The sequence below is a fragment of the Polistes dominula genome, unplaced genomic scaffold (assembly GCF_049000335.1).
Source record: "Polistes dominula isolate Pdom_NZ unplaced genomic scaffold, Pdom_raw_medaka contig_539, whole genome shotgun sequence".
NCBI classification, from domain to species: Eukaryota; Metazoa; Arthropoda; class Insecta; order Hymenoptera; family Vespidae; genus Polistes; species Polistes dominula.
The window spans coordinates 1-26,704 of NW_028300872.1; the positions used below are offsets into that span (position 1 = coordinate 1).

General features: G+C 28.6%; 1 pseudogene across 1 annotated transcript in view; it reads left to right on the forward strand.

Moving 5' to 3' along the window:
• The first annotated feature begins 4,105 nt into the window (after positions 1-4,105).
• The window catches only part of LOC149033704 (uncharacterized), a 40,970-nt pseudogene continuing 18,371 nt past the window's right edge, over positions 4,106-26,704 (forward strand). Inside the window, exons 1-2 of the transcript XR_016176115.1 lie at positions 4,106-4,426; positions 25,690-25,915. The product of XR_016176115.1 is annotated as an uncharacterized LOC149033704 (transcript). The remainder of the gene's footprint in view (positions 4,427-25,689; positions 25,916-26,704) is intronic.

Here is a 26,704-nt window from a genome sequence, read left to right on the forward strand (position 1 = left end):
ATGTATGCCAGGAGGGGTATATTTACAAGGGGGAGCATATGATTAAATCTAACGATCACAATGTGGGCGCATATTACGTGTACGCTCGCCTACTATCCTACTTTGACGTATTTACAACGAGATCAAATGTCTTTGGTTTCGCTTATACTATCCTATTTACTATATCTATTGACTTAGTATGCCAGTCTTTATGGGCGATTCAGGCTGAGTTTTCTTCTCCTGATATCGTCAATGAATCTGGCGTCTTCTGAAAGCCACCAATATCTATTTGTCTTAAGTCTGTGGAAGTCGTTGGTATCTCTGCTTGGAGGGTAGCAGCAACTCCGTGCGACTTCGTGGCAGAAACGGCACATTTACAGACCCTCGTATTATTTAGTATAATTTTGGAACCAAGTAACGGATATTAATGATATTGGACTTATATCAATCGGTAGACATCAAGGAACATATTTACCAAAAGAACTTATTTACCAAGAGAATATGTGTGTGTAATAGCGTTGCAATTGAAAAAAAGCGAGCGCGTTCCATTGAATTCGAAATGTGACACTATTTGATAATATTTCTTTGTACATTATCAATCTCACTATAAAATGCGAGATATGCTCCTATAAAAACCTTTCTTTTACAAATTCTTCTAATCGCTCTTTTCAAAAAGTTCTCGGACCGTCGTGAGCACGCGTCTCACATTTTCTTCCAACACAAAACCCGTTGACATTTTTTTTATATATCTTTGTTATTTTACTATATTTTGATTCGATGTCTTGTGCTATTTTAAGAGAAAACATCAAGGAAACATGCATGTCTCAAAAAGTTGTGCTGAAATAACTTAATTCCCCGTAATCACTAATAAACTTTAATGTCTCATACAGTGAGACAGCGGAGTGCAAAGGGTTAAATATATGTAACATATATTATATATAATAAATAAATAGTTACGCGCAACAAGTACAATTACTTATATATTTCAATTGATAGAATAACTTGTAAATGAAGATATAATGATAATAATAATTATAGTTATGATTAAAGTCAAATTAAAAAAAAGGAAACATAATTTTTCCACTGTAAGATATTTCGTTGTAAATTTTAAACCTGTCGTTAAATTAGATCGATTTCATTAGTTTAAATATGTATATGATAAATATATTTTCGTATTTTCTGAATGAATATTATTAATTATTAATTAGATTTCATTTATCGCTGTGTCAACAAGAACAAAAATAGATGTTCGATGTGGAAATAGAAAAAAAAACAAAATAAGAAATAAATAAGAAAAATAAATCATCGATCGAGACTGGATCGAGGGCTACGTTTCGTTTCGATGAATATTCAGTAATCCGAATAAAGGAGGTAGGAGAAGAGGAGGAGGAAGAAGCCCTCTGTTACAAATCGAATTTAAATTATCGATCTTCCCCGAGTAGTCCTACTTGGTCTTTCCTTAAATAAATTTTTACGATCTTCGATCTTCGTTGAGTTCTATTTGCTATTCCCCTCTCCCTCAGTATTATTATAAATATATTATATTTATATATGTGTAATTATATATTAAATCATTAATTACATATATAATTAATTTATATATATTTAATGTTTAAATTTTATTTATATTTTATTTTATTTATTTGATATATATATTACTGAAGACTTTCGATTAATCATAGCCATAGTGTTTACAGTTGATTGATATTCCATTCGCATCTTATCACCGTGGTCGTGTTACCATCGATGAAAGAATTGACCCTTCTGCTTGACCTAGATCATTATCTCTCTATCGATTTTCCTATTTTTAACGACCAACTATTCTACCTACTGACACGCCAATGAACTTGTATTTGTAAAAAGAAAAAAATAATAGACTATATTTATCGAGTATTATATTATATTTCAATTATAACTGTTATACCGATATATTATATTTCTTTTAATAATTTTCTTCTTTTTTTTTTTTAAGTTATTATGATTAACACTTCGATTATTTTGTATATATATTCATTTACGTCAACAAAAATAAGAAATGCAGAACAAAAATTCGGCATAAATAAAAAGAACCCCCTTTTTTTATATATAAAATAGAAGAAAATCTGATTCTATTGATCTCAGATTTTTGATACCTTTTTTTCTTTTTCTTTTAATTTATAGGAAAAGAATAGAGAAAAAGAAGAAGAAGAAGAAGAAAACGGTGTAAAAGCTTTACCACTCTCGGAAACGATGTTTTTCGTGACACAAATTCCTCCTTTGTTCGTGCCCATCGTAACTTTCTACCCCTTGCTTTGATTCTCCTACTCTTTATCATTTGTTTCTTTCTTTCTTTCGTTTTTCCTTTTATTTTCTTCTTCTTCTTCTTCTTTTTTTTATTCTTTACGTTCTTTTTTAGCCATTTTAATTTGGACTTTGAGAAATGTTAAAACAATCGTATATGTGGCGGTTTAGATTCATTTTGTATTTCACAGGGGTAAATTACTAACGACAGGAATAATAGCCAGGGGTAGTTGAGTAGTAGTAGCAAAGTTAAACGACAAAGAAAATGGATCAAAGGCTTTCTTCATTTTAAAAAATGATTTTTTCCTTGAATAATCTCGTGCTTCATTGTTTCATTATTATTATTATTATTATTATTATTATTATTATTATTATTATTATTATTATTATTATTATTATGACTATTATTATTATAATGATTAGTTGTACTATTATTATTTTTTCTTTTTTCATTTTCATTATATTTCGTTTCATTTGAAACCTCAATTTTCTTTCCTGCAATTATGATATCGTTTGAAAGGGGAAATGTGTTGTTTATAAAAAAAAGAAAGAAAAACAAATTATCTCGCTTTGCAAGAAAAAAAGAAGAAAAAAAAAATCAAACGAACTTACGAAATAAAAAAAAAAGGATAATAAAAGTAGTGTGGTTGTTACGACGCTTTGAGTTCGTTATGAATTTTTTTTATTGCCCCTCCCCCTCCCTTTCATACGTCTATTCTTTCTCATCATAAAAGCAAATCGATCGAAGCTTGGTATAAAACGCATTTTCATTAATCTCTGCCCAACCCCGATTGTATGGTGGAATCCGATTTGCAAGTCTAAAATCATGCTAAAATAGTCGTTTATCAGTGACTATCTAAAAAAAAAAAAGAATAAAAGCCGATAATTACCATTCCGTGATATCTCTCTTTTTCTTTTTTTCCCTTTCTTTTCTTTTATTTAGAATATATTTTTAGAATATATATATATATTTTTTCTCTTTTAGAATATAAAATTGGCCTTAATGTTTTAACCATCGTCTATCTTTCTGGTTTCGTACGATTAACCATTTTTCTACGATAGTTATAATAATAGACTATACATTTAGTTTATTGATGGTGATGTGTCATCGAAAGTATTTTATTTTTCTTCAATTTTTTATTAGCTTATCAAACATTATCACATCGGTGATAATGATAAGGTGACCTTAACCAACTACAACGACGACAACAACTCAAATGTATGTTTAATTAACGATGTTTCCTTTATATATAAAACGAACGATTATTATAACGTAAATGTGTTTGTGGTTCATCAAAGAAGTATATGTTATAAAAAAAAAAAATTCAATAAATGAGTAAAGATAAAAAAAGAATAAAAGGAAAAAAATCAATTGGTGTTGAAATTGTTTAAAAGAAAAATTTTCATACAACGGACAAAATAAATGGTGTATCAATGTGGGTATGGGGGAAGTGTCAAAATTTCAAGATGATATTTAAATGATCGATAATTGAAAAAGAGGGGTAAGGAATAAAAAGAAAAGACATGCTGCTTCGAGAAAATACAACGATGAGGATCAAAACGATCGTCGTAATCAAAAATAGTAAAGAAAAAAACGAGAAATAATAATAAAAAAAAATTTTTCATGAAGAAAATAACGATTTAATAACTATCATTCAATTTTTTCTACCCTTTTCTTCTCAAAAAGGAAGATTTGAAGCAAATAAAGGAATAAAAAGAAAAAGAAAAATTATCGATAAATCAAACTGGTGGGGGCGGGGGAAGGAACTGAAACAAAATATATAAAGTATATATATATATATATTTATATATATGAAAAAAAAATTCCCTCAAAAAAAGGAAGAAAATATGAGAAACGGCGGTCAACCGCAACAGACGGCAGTAATGGCGCCACCCCATTTGAACGGTTCAGCGCAATTTATATCAGGCGGTTACATGAATTATTTTCCACGACAGTCTTGGGGCCAATTTCAACCCTCTCATCAACAACAACAGCAACATCTTAGAAATGGTGGTAGACCATTGTCGCACCCACCACCACCACCACCACCACCCTCGAGAAGAGAAACTCAAAGAGCTAATGGCAATATTATTGGCCCCTGCTAGCCCAAAGAACTCATCTAATCCACATTCAAGGGGTGGAACACATCGCAGTACAACCCCCTCCGTAAGTTTCTTCTTATCAACTTTAAGCAAACTTTGAGGGGTAACACCGGCCGACATGATTTTCCTTGTCCAAGATATAGTTAATTTTTTACACTAATTTTGTAGTGCTGATTACGAGATCGAACCTAATTGTATTGTATCACATCAGATTTTTAGTAAAATTAATATATTCGCTATTTTGGATTTTTCAGTAAAAATAAATTAAATTATTGAGTTTTGGCGCTCTTTCCTTGAGTTAAGTGACCTCTCTTGAGAAAATATATTAGTTGGAAAATATATTAAGTGTAATAAATTAGGTGGAAAATATATTAGTGTTTATTTAAAAAAATTGTTTACGTTTTACTTTTGGTATTTAATATATTTAATTAATGACTTGTGGTTGAAAAACGTCTAAAAAACATAATGTCTTCAAGAAAGTGTCATAATGGTCCAGATACATTTTATTACATTTATGGAAACTTTATGACTTCAAAGCAAAAACTGAAAATTACTGAGTTTGTGGAAAATACGTATAATGCTTAGTTTGGCTTCAAAATACAACTAAAATCGTGGACTCCGCAGTTAGTTTGTACTATTTGTCCTGAACAATTAAGGGGGATATATCTTTAGAGGCCCGAGAAAACGCTTTTTTTTTTTGAAAAACTGGCTTTATATTTTTTGACGATTAATCTTTGGTTCAAAATATACATGTTTGAAGATAATACAGTAATTTTTTTATGTAAAAATATTGAGACACAACCGAGTTATAACCAATCTGCGTGATGTCCAAAAAAAAGGTAGTTTGCGGTGAGTAAAAAATTTCTTTACTGGATCATCTGAAATAAACAAAATCAGTGCAAATACCTTGTATAGATTTGTCTTAACAGATTGAACGATCGACTTTTCCAAAATATTAATTTTTAACAAAATGGCGCACTTTTGAAAAAAAAGTTCTTTTTTTTCACCAAAAAAATTTATCGGCTTAAAAAAAATATTAATTAAAAATAAAAAACCGATCGTGCGATTTTGTTCTCTATTATACTTTTAATAACTGATTAAAATTTGAAAGCAATCGGTTAAGCCGTTTGTGAGATTTCTTACTCACCGTCTTTGACAACATAGTTTCGAGAAAAACGCGTTTAAAGTTTGAAAACACCAAAACGTTTAAAAAAAGTATATTACTTAATGAAATTTTTTTCTATATAGTATCATCGATTCCAGCACCATATGAAGTACCTTCTTCCTTGTCAGCAACCTCGACTTAAGCATTTTTTTTGTCGTCGAGCTTTTCTTGCCTCCTTTGTATTTTCTTCAGCGCGTTTATTTGACTTCTTGATTCGAATCTCGTTTTCGTCAGCAGCAAATTTACGAGCATGAGACCCAAGTTGAACTCCTAACGCATCAAAGACAGCTAATAGACCATTTGTACCTTCGTTAAATTAACAGGTAGCAATATATGACGCAATACCAACTGACAGTGCATTGTAAAATCAGTTTCTTTGCAGTTAATATTTTTTAAAGTATATTTTCAGAGATTTCTTCTTGACAAGCTTTTTTCATGAAAAATTCAGCTATTTGTTTAGATGCCAAGTATATGTTTTCTAGTATCTTTTTATAGAATGTAATCCACTGCTTTACACAAATACAGCAAATCCATCAAAGCACAAAACTTCGTAACACCTTTGAAGCCAACACCTAGTAAACGCATTACTAATGTGATTCGTTGATTGATTTCATAGCTAGTTCCGATGTATGGCGAAGAAGATATAAATTGAGTACTCCAATTTTGACACACTACAACAAGATTAAAACCAAGGCCGTAATTTTTGCCACTAGAAAATTTATTTCTTCAAGACACTTTATACAACTTACAATTGTTGAAAGAGTAGAAAGCACTGTTAAAAAGTTAAAAATTCTATATTCTATCATAACATTTTTATGTTCTTACATAGCCACTTCCAGTCTTCAGTTTTTTCGCAGATGCACTAATTCCGCTCTCACAGGCCTTCGTGTTCTTTGGGTTGAAATACTTCTTCTTCCTATATGGCCTAGATATTTTTTCAAAATAACAACTTCATGACATTCAAGTTACTTTCTGTGGCTTCATTTTGTAAGTAAAATACACTACTACGTCATCAACCTACAGTAAAATTTAATATCCTTACACCTCGGTGTTCTTCGTTCAATTGACGAAAAAATTCGATAGAATATTCAAAAAGAAAATAAAAATAAAGGAAGAAAAAAATATTAATCTTATCGTCTACGATAGCGTATTTAAATAGGAGATAAACAAAAGAAAGAACTACATATTATTTCTTTCGTCTACGATAGCGTATTTAAACAGGAAATAAAATAAAAAAGAAGAATTACATATTATTTCTTTCGTCTACAGTATCTCCATAAATAAAGGTCACATCTTTATGAAATTTTGACAGAATACTTTCGAAATGATATACTTATAGAAAATGCAATAAAAAAAAATCGATTTTTTTTTTCAAAATGTATATCCCCCCTTAAGGCAGTGGACATACCGCAAAAGACAATCTCTACCTTTTGGTAGACCTATGATTTGAAGAGAGCAGGTCAATTATATTGATGATTGTTATTTTTGCTGTAACAATGTGAAAAGTTTTAATGCTAAAAATAAAAATAAGATAGCCTACGCAAATGTAGCCTCAGTTACACGTCCCATTCTACACGGTTCAGAAATTCCAGTGCCCCTTCCAAGTTCAATATCTGATCTCATGACTCAACATCGTCAGAACAAAATTTACAGCGTCAAGAGTCAAATGAATTTTTTGAACCAATTTTAAATCAACCGCAGAAATTCACACAAGGTGAATTAAATGATTTAATTAGAGATTTAAATCTTTCTAAAGAATCTGCTCAACTTCTTGGGTCTAGACTTCATGCAAAACACCTGTTAGCTCCTGATACACATTTTGCTTGGAATAGGAAGCGTGAAGAAGAATTTGTACCTTTTTTCAGTCAAGAAGAATCATTAGTTTATTGCCACAATATTCCTAATCTCATTAAAAAGTTAAGAGCGCAATATGATCCTGGAAAATGGAGACTTTTTATAGATTCTTCGAAACGGAGTTTAAAAGGTGTTTTTTTACACAATACTAATCAGTATGCTTCTGTTCCTGTCGCTCACTCTGTTCATTTAAAAGAGACTTATGAAAATGTGGAAACAGTACTAGGTAAAATTAAATATGAAAAACATGGTTGGCAGCTTTGTGGAGATCTGAAAATTATAACTATGCTGTTGAGTCAGCTGTCCAGGATACACGAAATATCCTTGTCTTTTGTGCGAGTGGGACAGTAGAGCACGAGAAAAGCATTACGTTCAGAAACAATGGAATTCTCGTACAAATCTCAAACCTGGAACCAAAAATGTTATACTAGAACATTTAATTGGTCCTGAAAAAATTTTATTACCTTCACTTCATATTAAACTCGGTATGATGAAACAGTTCGTTAAGGCATTGGATAAAGAAAATGATAGTTTTTAAATACTTGAATAGACAATTTCCAAGATTATCAGATGCCAAAAATAACAGAAGGAGTGTTCGATGGACCACAAATTAGATCTTTGGTGACCGATGAAAAATTTGATACAACACTGAATACTACTGAATTAGAAGCTTGTACAGCGTTCAAAGATGTTGTCAACAATTTTTTAGGAAATCACAAACATCCTGACTATAAAAATATTGTGGCAAGTTTATTAAATAAGTATAAAGAATTGGGGTGTAATATGAGTATAAAACTTCATTTTTTACATTCACATGTGGATTTTTTTCCTGATAATCTTAGTGATTATAGTGAAGAACAGGGAGAAAGGTTTCACCAAGACATAAAAACTATGGAAACAAGATACCAAGGTGGATGGAATGTGAATATGATGGCTGATTACTCCTGGTCAATAAAACGTTGATATTATTGATGATTCTGCTAAAAAAATTACACCCAGACGTAATTTTATCGCTAAACGTAAAAGATGTCACTCAAAATAGCTCTGTAGCAATTATTGTACTTGATATTTTCTTTGTAAGTTTTCAAATATATATATTTATAATATAATAATTGATTTTTTTCTTAAAATTTTTAAATAAACGTTTTTTCCTTTTTGTAAAAAACCTGATGTGATAGAGTAATTATGTAGGTATTTTTGTGTTCAAAATACTATAAATTAGTGATATTTTTTTCACTGAAATCAATACAACGTTCAAAAGTCATTTGTCAGCCGGTGAAATCATTATAATCGAATCATTCGTTTATAGTAAAAGCCCTTTTCTTTTTTTCTTAGATCATTTGCCCCCCTCTCCCTTCCAGCCTCTTATTATTTTTCTATGATTCTATGTATTATATTTCGAATTTTGTTTAAAAATGAAAATTTAAATATGATTTTGTTGGTGAAATTTGTCATCGAATTAATTTTGTGTATCTATTTTTATCAAAATAAATCAATAATTTTATTTCGATTGGGGAAAATCCTTTTAATTAAATGTACAATATTTTTTCCTTCTAAAACGGTATCTCTTTTTTTCTTTCTTATTTTTTTCTTTTTTCTTTATGTCTTCCTTTTACGAGTTCTTCCATTAAGAAGATAGATAGTCGTATTTGAAATATTGTCATTCATAATTCGTATTACTAAAAACATTTGTACATAGTAGTAATAGTCATAGTAGAGAAAGAAAAAAAGAAAGAAAGAATGAAGAAAGAAGAAAAAAAACTGTTTATTGTTGATGCCCGTCAGATGAGCACGTAGTTTCCAGGAATTTATATAGGTCAATGTCTATTCCAAGAAATTATGTAAGTCAAACACTACGTACACGTATTACGCAACACGTACAATGGACCTTGCATATATCTCAAATATTTACATTTGTACTATATTGCCGAAACGAAAAGTCCCATAAATTCGAGATTCATTTTAAAGGATAGAATTTCGTCTATCTTTCAAATTGTATTATAAAGTAAGCGAATAATAAATAATTTTTATTTATATATTTATATAAAAGAAAAAAATATAATAACCCAAAAATATATGTATACCATGAAAAATTAATAATTTAATATCGTTTAACGCGTTATTAACATATATCGTAATGTAATATACGATATTGCAAATATATTATTAGTTAAAAAAACAAACGAAAAACATTTTATGACAACAATTTGTTGTAAACGATATATATGTATATTTTCTTTTTATAATAAACAAAATATTCTATAAATGTATTAACAATATAAAGTTCATTTACTAATTTTACCAATGGCTTATCGAATGTGTACTATACAATAATTATTATTATTATTATTATTATTATTATTATTATTATTATTATTATTATTATTGTTATTGTTATTGTTATTGTTATTGTTATTGTTATTGTTATTGTTATTGTTATTGTTATTATTATTATAGTTACTATAATATCTTTTTTTATTTTATTAGATCTAAATTCCCTATTCACGAGAATTTTCCTGGGAATAGTACAAAAGCATTTCGCTTTGTCTTCTTTTCATTGAACTGCAATTAGAATTCAAACAATCGAATGTATAACCGTAGAGTTGTAAGTATAAACATACAAATGTACAAACAAACACATAACACACAACATACACAAAATATGTACATATATACACAGTAGGTATATGGTTTCGAATGTTGGAATAACTCGACGAGACTAGTATCGGTGTTCGAAGAGAAAAAATGAAAAAGAAAGAATGAGGTGATGGCGGTGGTGGTGGGGGGGATATAGTTGGGTAAGCCAGAGAAGAAAGAGAAAGGTAACACTAGAGTGGAATCCTCCTGGTACGCCTCTTTGGTACTTAGAAAAGCACGTCGTAGAATACCTTATGAGGCTTAAAACCATCTACGAAAGGAATGTCAAAAAATCTAACCTGTGTCTCGTAAAAAAAACAACAAAAACAACAACAACAATATAACCAACAGTAACACAGGAATCTGCACACACACATACCATACAAATACCATATACATACACATACACATACACATACACATACACATACAAGGAAAGACCAAAGGAAACAACCACTGCAGACTCTCCACACTCAACTCTCTTCTTTTATATTTCTTTTTCTATTTTTCTTTCTCTTTCGTGCACATACACTAACTCATTCGCTCACTCACTGATTCTTGTTGCGTGGTATCGTTGCTGCTGTTAACGAGCCTCAATTTCAACGAATCTCTTGTAACCGGTTCCTTAAGATTTGTCTTTGTTTTTATTTTTTATTTTTTGCTTTTTCCTTTATCTGTCTGCTGTGTGTTTTTTTTTCTTTTTTTTTTCAAAAGTTAGAATCATTCCATTCGTAGTTACTACGAGAAAACGTAGTAGCACCGTATATCTATCTTTTCTCGTTCTTTTGTTAACTTGTGCGCTTTTGTGTAGAGAAAATGAGAGGGGGCAGAGGAAGAAGGAAAAAAAGAATCCTTCCGTACATGATAGGGAAAGTAGGGCAACAACCGATGTAATTTCCTTGTATGATGCGTAGAGTCGTTAAAGTAACGGATTTTATAATAAGTTTCATTTTAAGTTTCGTATATGTGTAAAGGTAACCCACCCTCATGTGTGTAATCATTTTTTTCTTTTTAGAAAAGTTTTTGTTGGTTTTTTTTTTCTCTTTTTTTAATTTCATTAAAAATATTTCTAACAAAATATTAAGGTTAGATTATAGCTCCCAAAGTTATTTCTGGTTTTTTTTTTTAAATAAGTTTTACACCCACGATATATATATATATTTGGTTTCGTGTTATTTTATTGGTGAACAATATACGAATCATTTTGTTTCTTATATATTATTGTCATTTTTGTTTATTTTGTAATCTCATTGAATAAAATATTCATCTGTATGTGTGTGGGTGCGCGCGCGCTATTTTATTGTTTGTGTTCGAAAATAAATTCATAATACTTTTGAGACGTTTAAAAATCTTATTATCGGGTTTGTTAAAAAGAAAAAAGAGTGCAACTGTCTTCTAAATATTTAATTTTTTCGTTAGATTTTTGACACAAATCCTTGTTTTTTCCTCCAAGTCTTGATCTAAAACTTTCAATTGACATTTCAATGGATAACATTCGTAATAAGAAGTGAAATTCACTAACTCGTAATTCGGTATGAGCGTATATACCAGCTAAACCATATCATTTTTTTTTCCGTATGTCTACTCCTTCTTTCCTTTACTCTTCCCCATCTTCTATATATCAGCAACGAACAATTTTTATTCAACGTTTAATCAAAATTCTAAATCTAATGTTTTAAAAATATTTTCATGTTTTTTTTTCCAGATTTTCCATTAAATTTTTCTTTCATTTTTATTTACTTTTAATATACGTACAAGGATATAAACTTCTTTTAAAATAAAAGTTAATTTGATCAAGGAAAATAAAAATTGTTTTTGTGTTATGATCAAATCTTTTCGAACTCACCCACGTGATACGTACGTAATAAATAATAAAGTACAGGAGAGTTTTAGTTTTTTGTAAATAATTTATATTCGAATAAATAATACTAGCATATTATTTTTTCTATTGCAATTTTCGCATATTAATTATTGACGAAGTAAATAAATATTTTTTTATCGTAGAAAATGAATTAACTATTTATTCGTTTAATCGAAGAAATATTTTATTTTTAAAATATAACAGAAGGAAGGAGAAGGAGGAGGGTCGTGTAGATTTTTTTCACATTGTGTATTTTGATATGACGATTTTCTTTTATTCACTGACATTATTTGACCATTCATACATTTTATTTTACTTGTCACATTCTCTTTGAACATACAGCTTGGAAAATATACGAATATTTGTCTTGCAAATGCATTGAAAAGTGTCAGGTTAAAAGCATCGAATAATGTCAAACTATAGTTTCGATTTTTCTCTCATCCCTTCGCGTAGTCTTTTTCCCCCTCTGATAAAATAACAAAATTTTATTTAATCATCGTCAGATATATAGAGAATCGTATTTGCAACGTAAAAAAAAAAGAAAAAGAAGAAAACAAATGCAAACTTTTTTTTATGATAGCTTAAACAATAAATTTCTATGAAGATTTTTCTTCGACGAGTGTAAGATTCCTGTTCATTTATATTGTCTAAATATATATATAAGAAATGACTATTATTATTATCTATATAAGATTGTATCTATATAAGAAATGACAATTATTTTTAAAATAACGTTTGACAAATCTGTACGATTATTTTTGTAAAAATTGATGTCAGAAAGAAAAAAAAGTGTTATATTATTTTTAAATTCCAACACATGTCTGTAAGACGATATATTTTTATGGGGTTGAACCTTGCCTCTTTGACATCGGTGCATCATAAACGATATGAACGAAAACAAGTTGAAGATGATAGAAAAAAAAAGATATGAAAAAAAAAGTAAAAGGAAGGAAGGAAGGAAGGAAAAGAAAGAAAGAAGGAAAGAAAGAAAGAAAAAAAGAAAGAAAGAAGGAAAGAAAGAAAGAAAGAAAGAAAGAAAGGGACCAGTTTCTAGGCATCAGCCCTAACCTCAGAGTATCTCAGCAGCAATCCGAGACAGAGAGAGGGGAAGGAAGAGGAGGGATCTTAGAAAGCGGTTTGGTGTCGCCTTTCGTACCATCCGATCGAACATTCGAGATCTGTATCTTTGAAATGTAGAAGAATAAAGCACGATTCGATTACTAGTTCTTAACGTTATATGATACATTAGTAGTAGTGTTGATGCATTTATCAACATTGTTACCATTTAATAATAATTTTATAAAATAATTTTTATATTCCCTTACAGTTAGAGTTTAATATTGTCGATTAAATTAATTTTAACTTAATGTCATAGTTAACATTTGCTACATCGTTAAAGATCGTGCAAAATATTTTTGTCTTTTCGTTCATTAACCCTTTTTTGGAAGGAGGGGGGAATTCTTTTTCAAAAATTTATTAATATTATATACATGTACAGATAAATTGAAGCATTATAATATTTATTTATTGATTCATATTCATTTTTTTTAATCAAATATTTAAGAATTAAATACGCGTAGATAAATTAAAGAAAAAAAAATTTAAGCAGATAAATTAATTTTTCTTTGATCAAATAAAAGGATCTAAGTTTTATATATTTCGTATTAAAATTTTCTACATAAATTTTTTATTTAGTCCAATATATTTCAAACCAATTTATTAAACTTTTGTTTTGTTCGTATAATATTGAGTCGTAAATTATAATGAGATTCTATAATATTTATAATATTTAAATACATTTGTGTTTAATTAAAAATCACTTAGGAGACAAAAGTAATAATTTTTGTGGACGATCACTTTAATGCAGAAAGGAAATACCGGTGTAACAGGATTCTCGTGGACCGTAAGATCTCTTACCTCAGAGTAGAATGTTCCTTTTTCCCTTCTCCTCCCCATTCTCCTCCTCCCCCTTCTCCTCCTCCTCATCCTCCTCATCTTTCCTTCAATGCAATATCAGCCAAAGCGACTGCAATGTTGACTCTTGCTATATGTGTATATCTCTATATATTTGCCCTTTTTTTTTCTTCTTTTTTATTTTTCTCCTTCTGTATTTTTCTAAATTCATGTATAGTTATAGTGAGATAAAAATGTTGCCCGACCTTTAATGGAAGTCAAAAACGGAAGTTGAAGGATATTTTCGATTTCTTTGTCTTTGTTTCCTTTTTCTTTTCTTTTCTTTTCTTTTCTTTTCTTTTCTTTTTTCTCTCCAATTAAATAAATAGAATGATATCCAATATCGTTTTTATTTTCTTTAATACGTACGAAAAATTCCGAATAAAATGTAAAAATGTATGTATATACGTGTGTACTTTTTACGTGTGTGATATACCCATAGATTAAATATTATATTTTACATAGCATATCATTTGAATATATTAATAATATCTTTTTAAATACGTATATATAATTAAACGAAACAAAACAAAATATTTTTAAAGTATTATATTTATACTGACGTGTATTAAATTACGATTAGTATATAAAAAAAGAAACAAATTAAGAGTTTCGAATTTTCGAAGGTTATTTTAGAAAACGTATGGATAAATCTTATAGAACACAACTAATACACTTAATCGTAATTTAATAAAAGAATACGATATATACGTAATAATCCGATCTTGCAACTCAAGGATCATCCAATCGAGGTGGAACGAGGTGGATCTCGTTTACTGTCTTTTACCATTGGTCGACCTCGCACGTCAACTTTCAAAGTTATAAAATTTTTCAAGTTTTATTACCATTACGAAGCAAAAAAGTTATCATCGGTAAATAAGCTAAATTATTCTTTTTTTTGTCTTATCACTAGTATTATTATAACCTTTTTTAGTTTCTGGAATGTTGTGCATAATTGTTAAAAAAAAAACTGTCAAGCCGATCTTTTGAAAAATGATGCGCGACACTCGAACCTAGCTGCGTTATCGTTTGTTGAATACTCAATATGATAGTTCGTATTGTATACCGCATACATAAGTAAATAGTAATGGCTGTGTTCCCCGTACATAACCCAAATATATAAGTATGTACCACTTTACAACATGGAATATTATTTTTTAATATTTCTACGTACTATATTAAATTATTTTGAATTTCTTTTTTTTTTAGGAAAAATAAGCGATTTTTACAGATTTTTGTTTTCAATAGTAAACTCAAATATGATTAAAAAACGTTCTTAAATGTAAATTCAACAGAACGTTCATTAATAATTCAAAATTTTATGTTTTACTATATTATTACTAAAAAATTATTAGAAATAATTTCATACCGAAGAATAAATTATATATATATATATTATATATTAATATATATAAATACAAATATTTATATAAATTTATATAAATTTTTATAATTTTAATTTATATAAATCTACATAAAAATATATATATATATATATATATATATATATATATATATATATATATATGTATATTTATATAATATAATCATCGCAGAAATCAAATAGACGAAGAACACAAAGATTCTCGGTGTATTTAAACAGTATTTTTCTTCGGATCATTGAACATGAACGAATGATCAAGTTTCTAATTTAACACACGAATAAATAATCACGCAAATCCAAAATCGTTAAATAATAATTCGTAAATCATTTGACACAACGGTTGATTTTGAATATCCTCGTAATATTAAACTATCCGTGCTACGAATTAGAAAAAAAAATTATATGAAATGATCTATCTCGAATAAGTAAATTACATCGTTTATCTTTCTTTTTAAATTTGTCAATCTTCGTTAATTTTTCCTTATTATATTTTTCATTTGATACATATAATAATAATAATTAAAAAAAAGGAAACATATAACTCGCTAATTGAAAAACGTTAATCGTGTTTTAAGTATGCGTGCATTTATATTCGCAATAAGAAATAAGTCAGTGACATTTCAGTATGACCAATTTTTTAATGACTTTTTTACTTGGTTTGCTATTGGGTAATTTAATTAAAAAAAAAAAAAAACGTAAAAAAAAGAAAATATTGATTTTACTACCTGGAGCATGCGTAACTTAGAACGCTTTAGGCGTAAGTGTTACACATAATCGTGTCATTCGACGATATCGATATCGATATCGTTATCTTCATAGTCGCGTGTACAAGAAAAGGTAAACATTTTTCAAATTTATAAACGAACGATGATTCATTAATATTTTCTTATGCATTACTCATATAGTTTAAATGATGTAATCATTTAAAATAACTTGTATTATATGTATATGATATCATTAACAGGTTGTATTATAAAAATATTTTATAACATTTATAAGAACGATCTAAATCGTGTTTAATATTTAAAATGATTCGTAGATATAAATGTAGAAAATATTGATATAATAAAACTAATGTGATATATATATATATATATATATAATATACACATATATATACAGTCATTTCAGATTAGTTCCAACAATTAAATTATAAAAAAATCTATGTCTATATATAATAAGTACGATAAGGAAGAGTAAATATAAATCTTGTTATCGTAAATAAAACGTATAACAATTAACGCCTATTCACTTTGAATCTCTTTCTCTCTCTCTTTTTTTCTCTACAGAATTTAATTAAAATTCGTCGGATAAATTTCAAACGAAATATATTTCAAGGACTCGTCGAAAAATTTGCATGCTACGAAATACATATATATATTTAACAATTTTGTTAAATAACGTTTTCGTTTCTACTTTACATCGTACATTAAAATATATAATATAAATTATAAATATAAAAGAGAGAGAAAGAGATAAAATAGGCTTATAAAAAATTTTAATTAGAAAATTTTTTGAGAAGTAACAAGCCGTTAAATGAAGTCCCCCCCCCCAGTTGTTGTTGGTGAATGTAATAAAAGAAATTCGATGAAAGAAACATTTTTTTCGAAAAAGAAACGATCCTACGAGCGAAAGATAGATAGATAGGTAGGTAGGTAGGTAGGTAGGTAGGTAGGTAGGTAGGTAGGTCGTAGTTGTGCATTATGCAGCTCGATCTAATGTTTTCGCGGTGATCATCAGATCGTATGAAAGTGTGCATTAGAGTAGTATAATATGTTTATATATTTTGTATACATATATATATATATGTACATAGATATACGTTATGATATGTTAACCGAGGTCATTTCGATTTAATTAAATGAATATTCATATGTACGGATCTGACGTGTTTCCTTCGTAGAACTCGACGAAAAAAAAAACAAGAAAAAAAAATGGAAATGAAAATAGGAAAGAAAAAGATTTAAAAAAAAGAAATTAAAAAAATACATAACGGGAAGATGATGAAAAAAAAAGAAAGGAATGTATGAAGGATTCTTACTTTATATTACTTTGGCGCGATTAACATGCAAAGAAAATAAATCTTTTGAACGTAGTTAATGACCCACACATCCCCTCTCATCCCATGCCCAACCCCTCTTTTCGTTGTTTCGATTCAATTTATGATAATTACTTAGCATCGTGTCTTTTTTCATTTTATATATTTTTAACGAATATATATATATATATATATATATATATATATATATATATATATGCGGATGGTTGTGGTACCACCGTTTTGCGTGCTTAGCAAAGAAAATAATAATTAAGGAGAACACTTTTTCGAATAATTTATTTCTTTCCTTCTTTTTTCATTTTTATCTCTTTATGATGGGTGAATAAAAATAATATGCAAAATTTTTTAATTAAAACGTTAAGATGTAAAAATAAAATTCGAATTGCGATAAGATTTGGAGATTTTTATATTAGATATTTATTTGAGAACGTCGAATTATTTGTAATGAGTCTTATAATTTTATACGTTTTTCTTTTTTTTTTAATATAAATTTAATTAAAACGTAATAAGTACATTAATCCTTTGCTCTTGTAGTTTTTATAATAAAAATTCATTTCCTATCTTTCTTACTCTTTTATCAGACAATTCTAATTAGTTGATACGAGTTGTAGCAATAAAAATAAATTACAAACGTATTCGTAAAATTCATCCTATAACAAATCATTAACAAATAGCAAAAAGCTGATAATTTAAATATTATTATTTAATATAAAATGATACAATTTATTATTTCAAAAAAAAAAGAATTATCCAATAATACAAAACATATGTTATTATGACAAAATTTTTACGTCCTCAAATTTTAACGACCTGATCTTACGTCGCGGCATTAGAAAAAAAAGAAAATCATTCCAATTGGAATTCTCAGTAAAAACTAATCACTCACATATTGAATTCTTTCTTTCGTTCAAATCATTAGAAATTAATAAGCCATTTGCGATGACAGTTTCCAATTTCAATTTCAATTCTAATTAAATTTTAATTAGAGTAGTCACAACGAATGATTTGCAATGAATCGATCAAATCAATTTTCCGTCTACTCGATTATCGAAGTTTAAGCGTTTAGCACCAGGACTATATGTCTCTTTATCTTCTTTAATCGTTGTTGGTGTCCTCGTTCTTTCGTAAAACGTTTTTATACCGTTCATTAATTCGATGAAAGAGGTCGGAAACCCAGAACACGTGATACTAACTTCAACACACACTTTGAGTTACTTTCGAATTTGGAAGTTGAATTGGTGCTAAGTCGTTTAGTTACCATAACAAACGCGTAGACATTCGTACGTTAACATCGAATTTGCTTGTCACGATTGTACTCCTTTCTCTCGAAAACTATCACGATTTTATTTCTCCGATTAACTAAATTCCAATTGTTTTTTTTCTTTTCTCTTTTCTTTTTTTCTACAAAACATTGCTAAATACCTATATTTTTTAATCCTATCATGTTGTAAATATCAAAATAATAAAAATAATTAACATTAATTCAAATTAAATTAAAAATTGATTTGAAACTATCAAAAGTAGCTATTAATTACTTTAAAAAAAGTCAAATTTTGTAAAGAAATGAAAGTGAGGTAAAAAATCCTCTGTCACTTCAAAAAATTCGACTTTTTTTCTTTCTTTTTCTTTTTTTTTAAAGCATTTACACTACTTTCTATAAAGATTGAAATTATTCTTACTTCTCTCTTTATTCTTTTTTTCTCCTTTTTTTCTAGTCATTGATAGCTTTCGTTTAATCGAAACTTTCTATATAAGAACGATTCACGTAATTGATGTACACGTAAATCGAATCGGTATTTAATTAACTTGTAAATAACTTACGTTCTTTACCTAATAGAAAAGATGTTAAGAAACATCGAAATAGAAATAAGAAATGGGGAAAAACAAAGATTAAAAAAAGAATTCTGTTTCCTCGAAGAACGATCCAATCGGTTGATTCATAGACTCAATTTCCTTTTCTCGTCTGAACTTTCTCTAGATATAAACTGAAGGTCGCTGAACTACTACCATTTTCTACGAATCGAATGACCATTTTAAGGGTCACCGATAGAATAAACTCATCATGAAAAGATCTTAACTCTTTTCCAACATTTTTATCTTTGCCTCTGAACTTCTGTGTTTTTGTGTGTGTGTGTGTGTGTGTGTGTTAAAATTGTTTCAATTTAATTCAACGATTTAATGTTTTTGGATTTTTAAATAATTTTTTCTTAAACCGATATAATCAAGCATAGATAATTGTTATTAATACTTTTTTCTTCTTCTCTTTTTTTTTTGTTTGCAGGATTACGATACTCGTTCGTTATTAGTAGCACTGTTTTCAGGTTGTTCTTTGTTATCAGTAGTGTTGACCTTTGCCGATTAATACTCAAGATTCTTGCTTGCACGCGTCTAAATATATTCCATACCATGCTATTTCTATATCATTACAACACAGTTATTGTTTCTACATGCCTCAAACGCATAAATTACCCTTATGTTAAAGGATTTCGACAAAGATTCCGTAATGCAAATTCCATTTATTTGTTATGTGTGTAGTATACGTGGTGGTCACACCATCGATCCGTTTTGTTTCCAATTAATTCCAATTTGTTAAAAGATCGTGAAGATTTAAAGAATTGTCCTTTGATTAATTTTTTTTCTTTGTTGTTTTTAATTTCTTTTTTTTAACTCATTGATCGTTTACTTTAACACAATACGATGTTATATCTCACGGAATATTAAGGTACTTATATTCGCAATGTTAATTTACTATATAACATTTTTTATGTCATATTCTTTAATTAATTTTTATTCAATAGTAAACATTTTTTTTACTAACGTGTATCGTATCTTTTTAATATTTAAATATATTACCAATATTATCACATAATAAATTATTAGATAGGTAGATATATTTACGCCTAGATTAATGGATATTTTGTTCACTATTTTTTAAAACCTTACAAACATTGTTTGAATGTGAAGAAATGGGTATAGTAGAGTAATTTATATGTACGTATATTCCATTATCTGTATTAAAAATCAACATATATTTTTAAAGAAATAATATTTAAATTGTATATATATGTAGCAAACAAATTTGAAATGAGTCAAATTGGCTTAGTCCGTAAATTTAGCGTTAACAAAATAAATGAAATGTAAACTGTATATACATTTATAACACTTTTCTTCAATCCTTCTCGTAATAATCTCAGAACTTTTCAGACAACCTTATAATAGACTCCAAAACTTTTCACAACAACCCTTTTCATAGAAGGCTCAGAACTTTTCAGGCCTCCTTGCTAATAATTTTCTCTTATTTCTAGCTTTTCTTGATAACTGATGATTGAAAACACATAAAACACAAGTTTCCAAGTATATCAAGTCTAAATAGAATAGTTAACTATTACGAGAAACTCTTCGGTATAATAAGGAAGTTGGCAAGTTCATTTTGAACGATGTTACACAAGGAAGACGATGATATAGACATTTGTTTAGGCTTGTCTTCTCAAAAGCAACTGACGTCTTAAGTAAGAACGAAGTTGGAGTTTAACTTTTGAAACATATCAATTCTTTAATGAAGGTGTTACCGGTGTGTAAATATATTAAATTTAATATTATTTTGATTATCTTGATAACACTTAAAATATCGAATCTAATTATAACGGCATATATGATACTATCTTTTGCTGTGATAGATCAATCTAATAATAGTCCATTTTGATTATTTACACATTTTTAATTGAACTGTCGCGTGTTATTCAGAAACAATGTTTCTCAGTAGATAATTCGAATTAGGTTTGTTGCGTTCTTTCAATACCTTTTTTTTGTAGCGACATAGATTATATCACGTAATGGTTTAATATCAAATGTAATTTATAAAATAAGAACAAATTATATATATGCATCCGTTTATTATGAAAATGATGATGTAATTCTATATGAAGAAAAAAAAAATTAAGAAAAAAGGTGAAAAGAAAACAACTAAATCCAATGACAATCAATTTTTCAACTTCCAATGAAAATTCTACTTTATTATCATTATCTAAAATAATTTTTTCCGATTATATTACAAACGAATACTCCAAGTATGGAATTAACAATTTAGTAAAGATCAGGTCTTGTATATGATTATAGTTACGACACATAACAAAATAATAAATTAAACAAAACCAGTCGTTAGGTTTAACTTTATTTGGACGTTTCAGTTGTATCAAAGAAGAGTCAGGTTAATTCTAGGCAAAATCATGTGGGTAGCACGCGATTGTGGTAGTACGCGTATGTGCGTCATCGTAGGTAGTCGTGGCGGGACAAACAGAGAGACCAACTGTCGTCCATACATGTACATATACATAGATAAGTATTTATGGTTGTATATGAGTTAGTTCGAAAACAGGGAACTTGTCTATCTAGTTACTGGTTGCACTAGGATAAGCGAGGTCATGTAAAATCAAATTAACCAAGTGAAATGGAGTTAGAGAGGAGAGAGTCAGTCTCGTTGTCAAAATAGAGATGAGGGCCAACAAAAACACGTCATTGGTACAAAGCTTTTACTTCTAAAAGAAGGTAGTGGTAGTAATAGTAGTAGTAGTAGACATTCTCATTAATTTTGCGTTCCATCATTTGTCATGAACACGACTCTCGAGACGGTTCGTTAATTTTTTTCTTTTTTTCTTTTCTATCTTTGTCTCCTTTCTTTTTTTTTTTTTTTTCTTTTCTTTTTTCTTTTCCGTTGCTTCATCAAGGACGTAAGATTAGTATAGAATTATTATAAATCAAAGACGGAATGCAAAGAGATATCAAATAGTATCTATGAATATATATATTCATAAATATATATATATATATATATATATATATATATATATATATATATATATATATATATATATATATATATATATATAAGTATATAAGTTATATATATAAGTTATATATAAGTCGTTAAAGAATAATTTATTCGTTTTTAAGATATTAAGTTTGAGTCCCAAGCCATGTTCGATAAAGATAAAAAAATAATATTTAATAGGAAATTTATTTCACTAGAAATAAAGATACAAATCTTGAATCGTCTTTTGAAAAAAAAGAAAAGCATCTCAAGTTGGCAGAAAGCATCACACAAAATTGTTTTAATAAGTTTTTAGAACATAAACTCCCTTTTTGTACTGGCTCTGGGTCTCCTACAACACGGGTTCACACAACACGGCATTTTCTAGGATCCTGTCTACCGTGTTATAGTAGGGTTATCTGCATTTTTTTTCATGTGAAATATTTACATTAATTGGAGAAAAAATAAAAAGGAACGAAATACGATGAAAATAGTAGAGGATAATTTTAGAATATACAGTTGAAAAATTATTAGTATTATTCTTTTCCATTCTTATTCCCTTATTCCCTTTTTTACATACTATTCATATATTAATACAGTGGTTCCCAAAGTGGGCGATTGAAGTGGTTCAGGTAAGAGGGGGCGAAATGGTGCGGCTGTAAAAAAAGGTCATCAAAAAATTTCCAAGGGAAAGGGGGCGATAGGACAAAAAAAGTTTGGGAACCACAGTATTAATATAATATAATAAAATATTATATTAAAAACAAAAAAATTATAAAATAGGAAAAACATAGTCATTACGTTAATAAACTCTTTATTATTATATAGAAAAAAGAAAAAAAATCAAATAATCAATCTTATTTAGAATAATAATATATAACTATTCGTATGATTTAGGATAGATTGTAATACTAATCCAACTACTTGGGTATATATATATGCAAGCAATTCTAGTATAATAGTAAAATTTTGCTGCTAAAATACTCTGCTAAACTTTCCAGGTATAAGGTAAATAGGTAGAACAATGCAAGTATTCCATGATAAAGAGGGTTATATAGGGGGGGAGTTATACAAGGAAAGGTATATGCTTGATGATGGTACTTCAGAACCTACAGCTATATCCTTTTGCTACTCTTCAACTTGGCTAAAACAGCCCAGCACTTTATAACCTACCAACCAACCAACCAACCAACCAACCAACCAACCAACCAACCAACCAACCAACCAACCAACAAACCCACCTATGAACGTGTCGGTTCATTCTCTGTGTCTCTGTCACCCACTAATTATAATTTGTGTCGGGAGTTTCACTAAGCCCAAGAGAGAAGTAGTACGAATAAAGAGCAATACGGGTAGAACGAATGAAAGGGGGTGGTAAAATGACTAAGAAAAAGATTTAACAGCCACCAAACTCTAGACTACTTCGCCAAATTCATCGACGAGTGCACCCCCATCTTACTTTCTTCCTTTTTCTTATTCTTTTTCTTTCAATCCCTCACCCATTTTATTTCTTTCATCTTTTTCTTTACTTTTACATCGTTCCTACGAATGGTTTATTCTTTTTATTTTTAGTTTTATTTGCATTTAACCATTGTCGCTTAAATTATTATCTTTTTTTTTTTTTTATCTTTGAGATGCATTGAATTTCTTAATTGGTTATTAAATGAGGATAAAAGTTTTTATTCATGTTCAAAAATATTATATAGTAAAAAATGCGCCTTGGAAACAATTTAGGGTAACTTCGATCTATTATGTTATTTCTTTCTTTTTCTTTTGGAAAATTGATTATTGTAATAATTAAAATTTACATGGTATTGTTGAAGAATTTAATTGCAATTTGAACGTGATGGATATAAAGTTGAGAAGTGTTCCACGATGTACAACATTTCTTTTTATATTCAGCTAAATTAATTCAATATTAAATGCATAATATATTAATTAAACAATTTTTTCTTTCATTCAGAAAATTTACTTGACTTTTGTTTTCTTTAATAAGTTTAATAAATTTTTCAATATATTGACTTAAACGATTCAAAATATTTTTAAATTTTGATTCAATGAAATGTCGTTTACTGTTTACTGTTAACCAATCGATCGACATATATTTCTATTTTTTTTCAGTTGTATATAAATCTATTATTATTCTTACTTCCATTTCAAAGTTCGGATTAAACACGTATGTTTAGATAATTTTTATGAAAGATACAATACAGGATACGAAAATGACGATTATCGAAATTGCTTTGCAACTCAAATTTATATCATATATATTATATAACTCTTTATAAATCGGATTAACGGAAATCCGTTTTGGCGGTGGTGGTGAGTATTGGTTTTGGTTGAAGAGGAGAAGCAAGATTGGGGAAAGAGAATTACGATCAAATTAATGTCAACTCGATCAAAGAACAATTCCAATTAACAGTATATATTTATTACCAATTAATTCTTATACGTAAAAATAAATGATTTCATTTATTTGTTCGTTTGTTATCTCATTTTGATATTGATTTTCGAATTTATTCATAAATATGAAAAAAGAAAATTGTTGCACGATATAAAGAAAATTCTTATCATTTAAGTACCCTGGGAATTAGGGTATCAACGAAAATCTGGTTATCCCCCTCAAGAAACGAGGGAGATGAAATCGATTAAAAATCCAAGAAAAATTTGCATTGTAAAAATCTCTTTCGTTTTAAAAGCTACAAAAAAAGAGGAGGGGAGGGGAGGGGAGAGGGGGTTATTACGATTCTTCAGCACGTAAATGCTTGAAAAGTGGCTTTAAAAAAGATCTCTCTTAGATATTTATTCGCTGAATAGAGTATTGTGCCACTTTTCCAAGATGGTTCAAGTGCGCGATAACGTTTTGCATATGACGTACTTCTTTTTCTCTTTTTTTTTCTCGACTCCCGTTACAGTTTAAAAATACTTTCGAATTACGTGACATTTATAATAATAGGGGAAGGCGAGAAAAATTAAAAAAAAAAAAAAACATAAATAAATAAAAAATAAAACTTGGACATAAAAAACCGTTTGCGACATTTGAACGAAATATTGCCGTTTATAACTTCCGTCATAAATTAACATTGTGCAATTTTAGGAGATGAAAGTCTTGACTTTTCTCTTATGTAAAAAAAAAAACAAAAAAAAAGAAAACAATTTTTTTTTCTCCATTTTTTTTTTTTTTTGGAAGAGAGAGGAAAATAAGAAAGATGATGACGATGAAGGGAGGAAGAAGATGATAAGGGAAAGAAGAGCCCAGACGTTGTCTCAGCGATTTACACATTTTCTTGAGCCATCGTGTAAAGGCTTGTTATGACGTCAAGTATCATCTGTAAAAAAGAAGCCCAAGGAGAACCGCATTGCTCTCACCAGTCTTCTCTATCATGCGAACGGTGTTTATTAATCCTCGAAGGACATAAAAAAATGTTTAAAAAGAAAAGAAAATATTACGTTGGAATGCAAGAAAGGAATTTTTCTTTCTCTTGCTATTTTTAACTTCTTTCTTCATCGTCATCACAGTCATACTCTTCCTTCTTTTTTCCTTCAAACCACATTGTTGTAATACAAATATTTTTAACTTATTCGTCATTTTGTTCGTTTGTTGCAGAAGGTGGACCCCGAGTTGATATTCACGAAACAAGAACGCATTGGTAAGTGCATTTTCGGTGAGGTTTTCAAAGGTATCGACAATAGGACCCAACAAGTCGTTGCCATTAAAATCATTGATCTTGAGGAAGCTGAGGATGAGATCGAAGATATTCAACAAGAAATTATGGTCCTGTCGCAATGCGACAGTCCATACGTCACCAAATACTTCTGGGTCCTACCTTAAGGTAAGCTTAATTTTATTTAATTAACAAATGCTACCAAAATATTTATTATTTACATTAAATTCATAAGCTTACAAATATATATTATTTAATAAATAATCGTTAACACACAACAAATATTTATTGTTTTTTCATTAGGTTCGTTCAAATTGATTTTAATGATAATCGTGAAAATTATTATTATAACGTTACGAGAAAGAACATAATTTATCCGTCAATTCCAATGTAGCGGCAAATCGGCCGCTCCTATTAACAACCAAACTGTATAAAATAAAAAAAAATAAAAAAATAAAAAAAATAGCTTTACCTAACGAGGACACTTGTAAGCCCATGGGCCCGATACACCCCATCATTTTTTATGCATCGAAGAATAGGAAGAAGGGCTCGTCGCTCGGTTAACCATTACTTCCGCAACGACAATGTTCCCTTGTTCGTCGACACTTCCCGCTTCCCGCTCAAACCTCTTCTCCCCCCTCCTCTTCCACTACCTATTTCTCTACTCTTTTTCTCGTAGGATCATGAAAACTTGCAATATATTCCTATAGAAATTATTTTTCTATAGAATTCTTTTATTCAACTATAATGTATATCTATATGTATACCTCTTTTCAGCTTTCTAATCCACGTGGTATGCATTATTGGTAGAGAAATCTTTCATGTATATTATTAGAAAATGATTAGATGAAACATGTCACTTTGAATAAATAATTTTTTTAATAATTTATGTTGGAAAAAAATTAATATTTATTATATATATATATATATATATATATATATCTGTTTACAGTATTC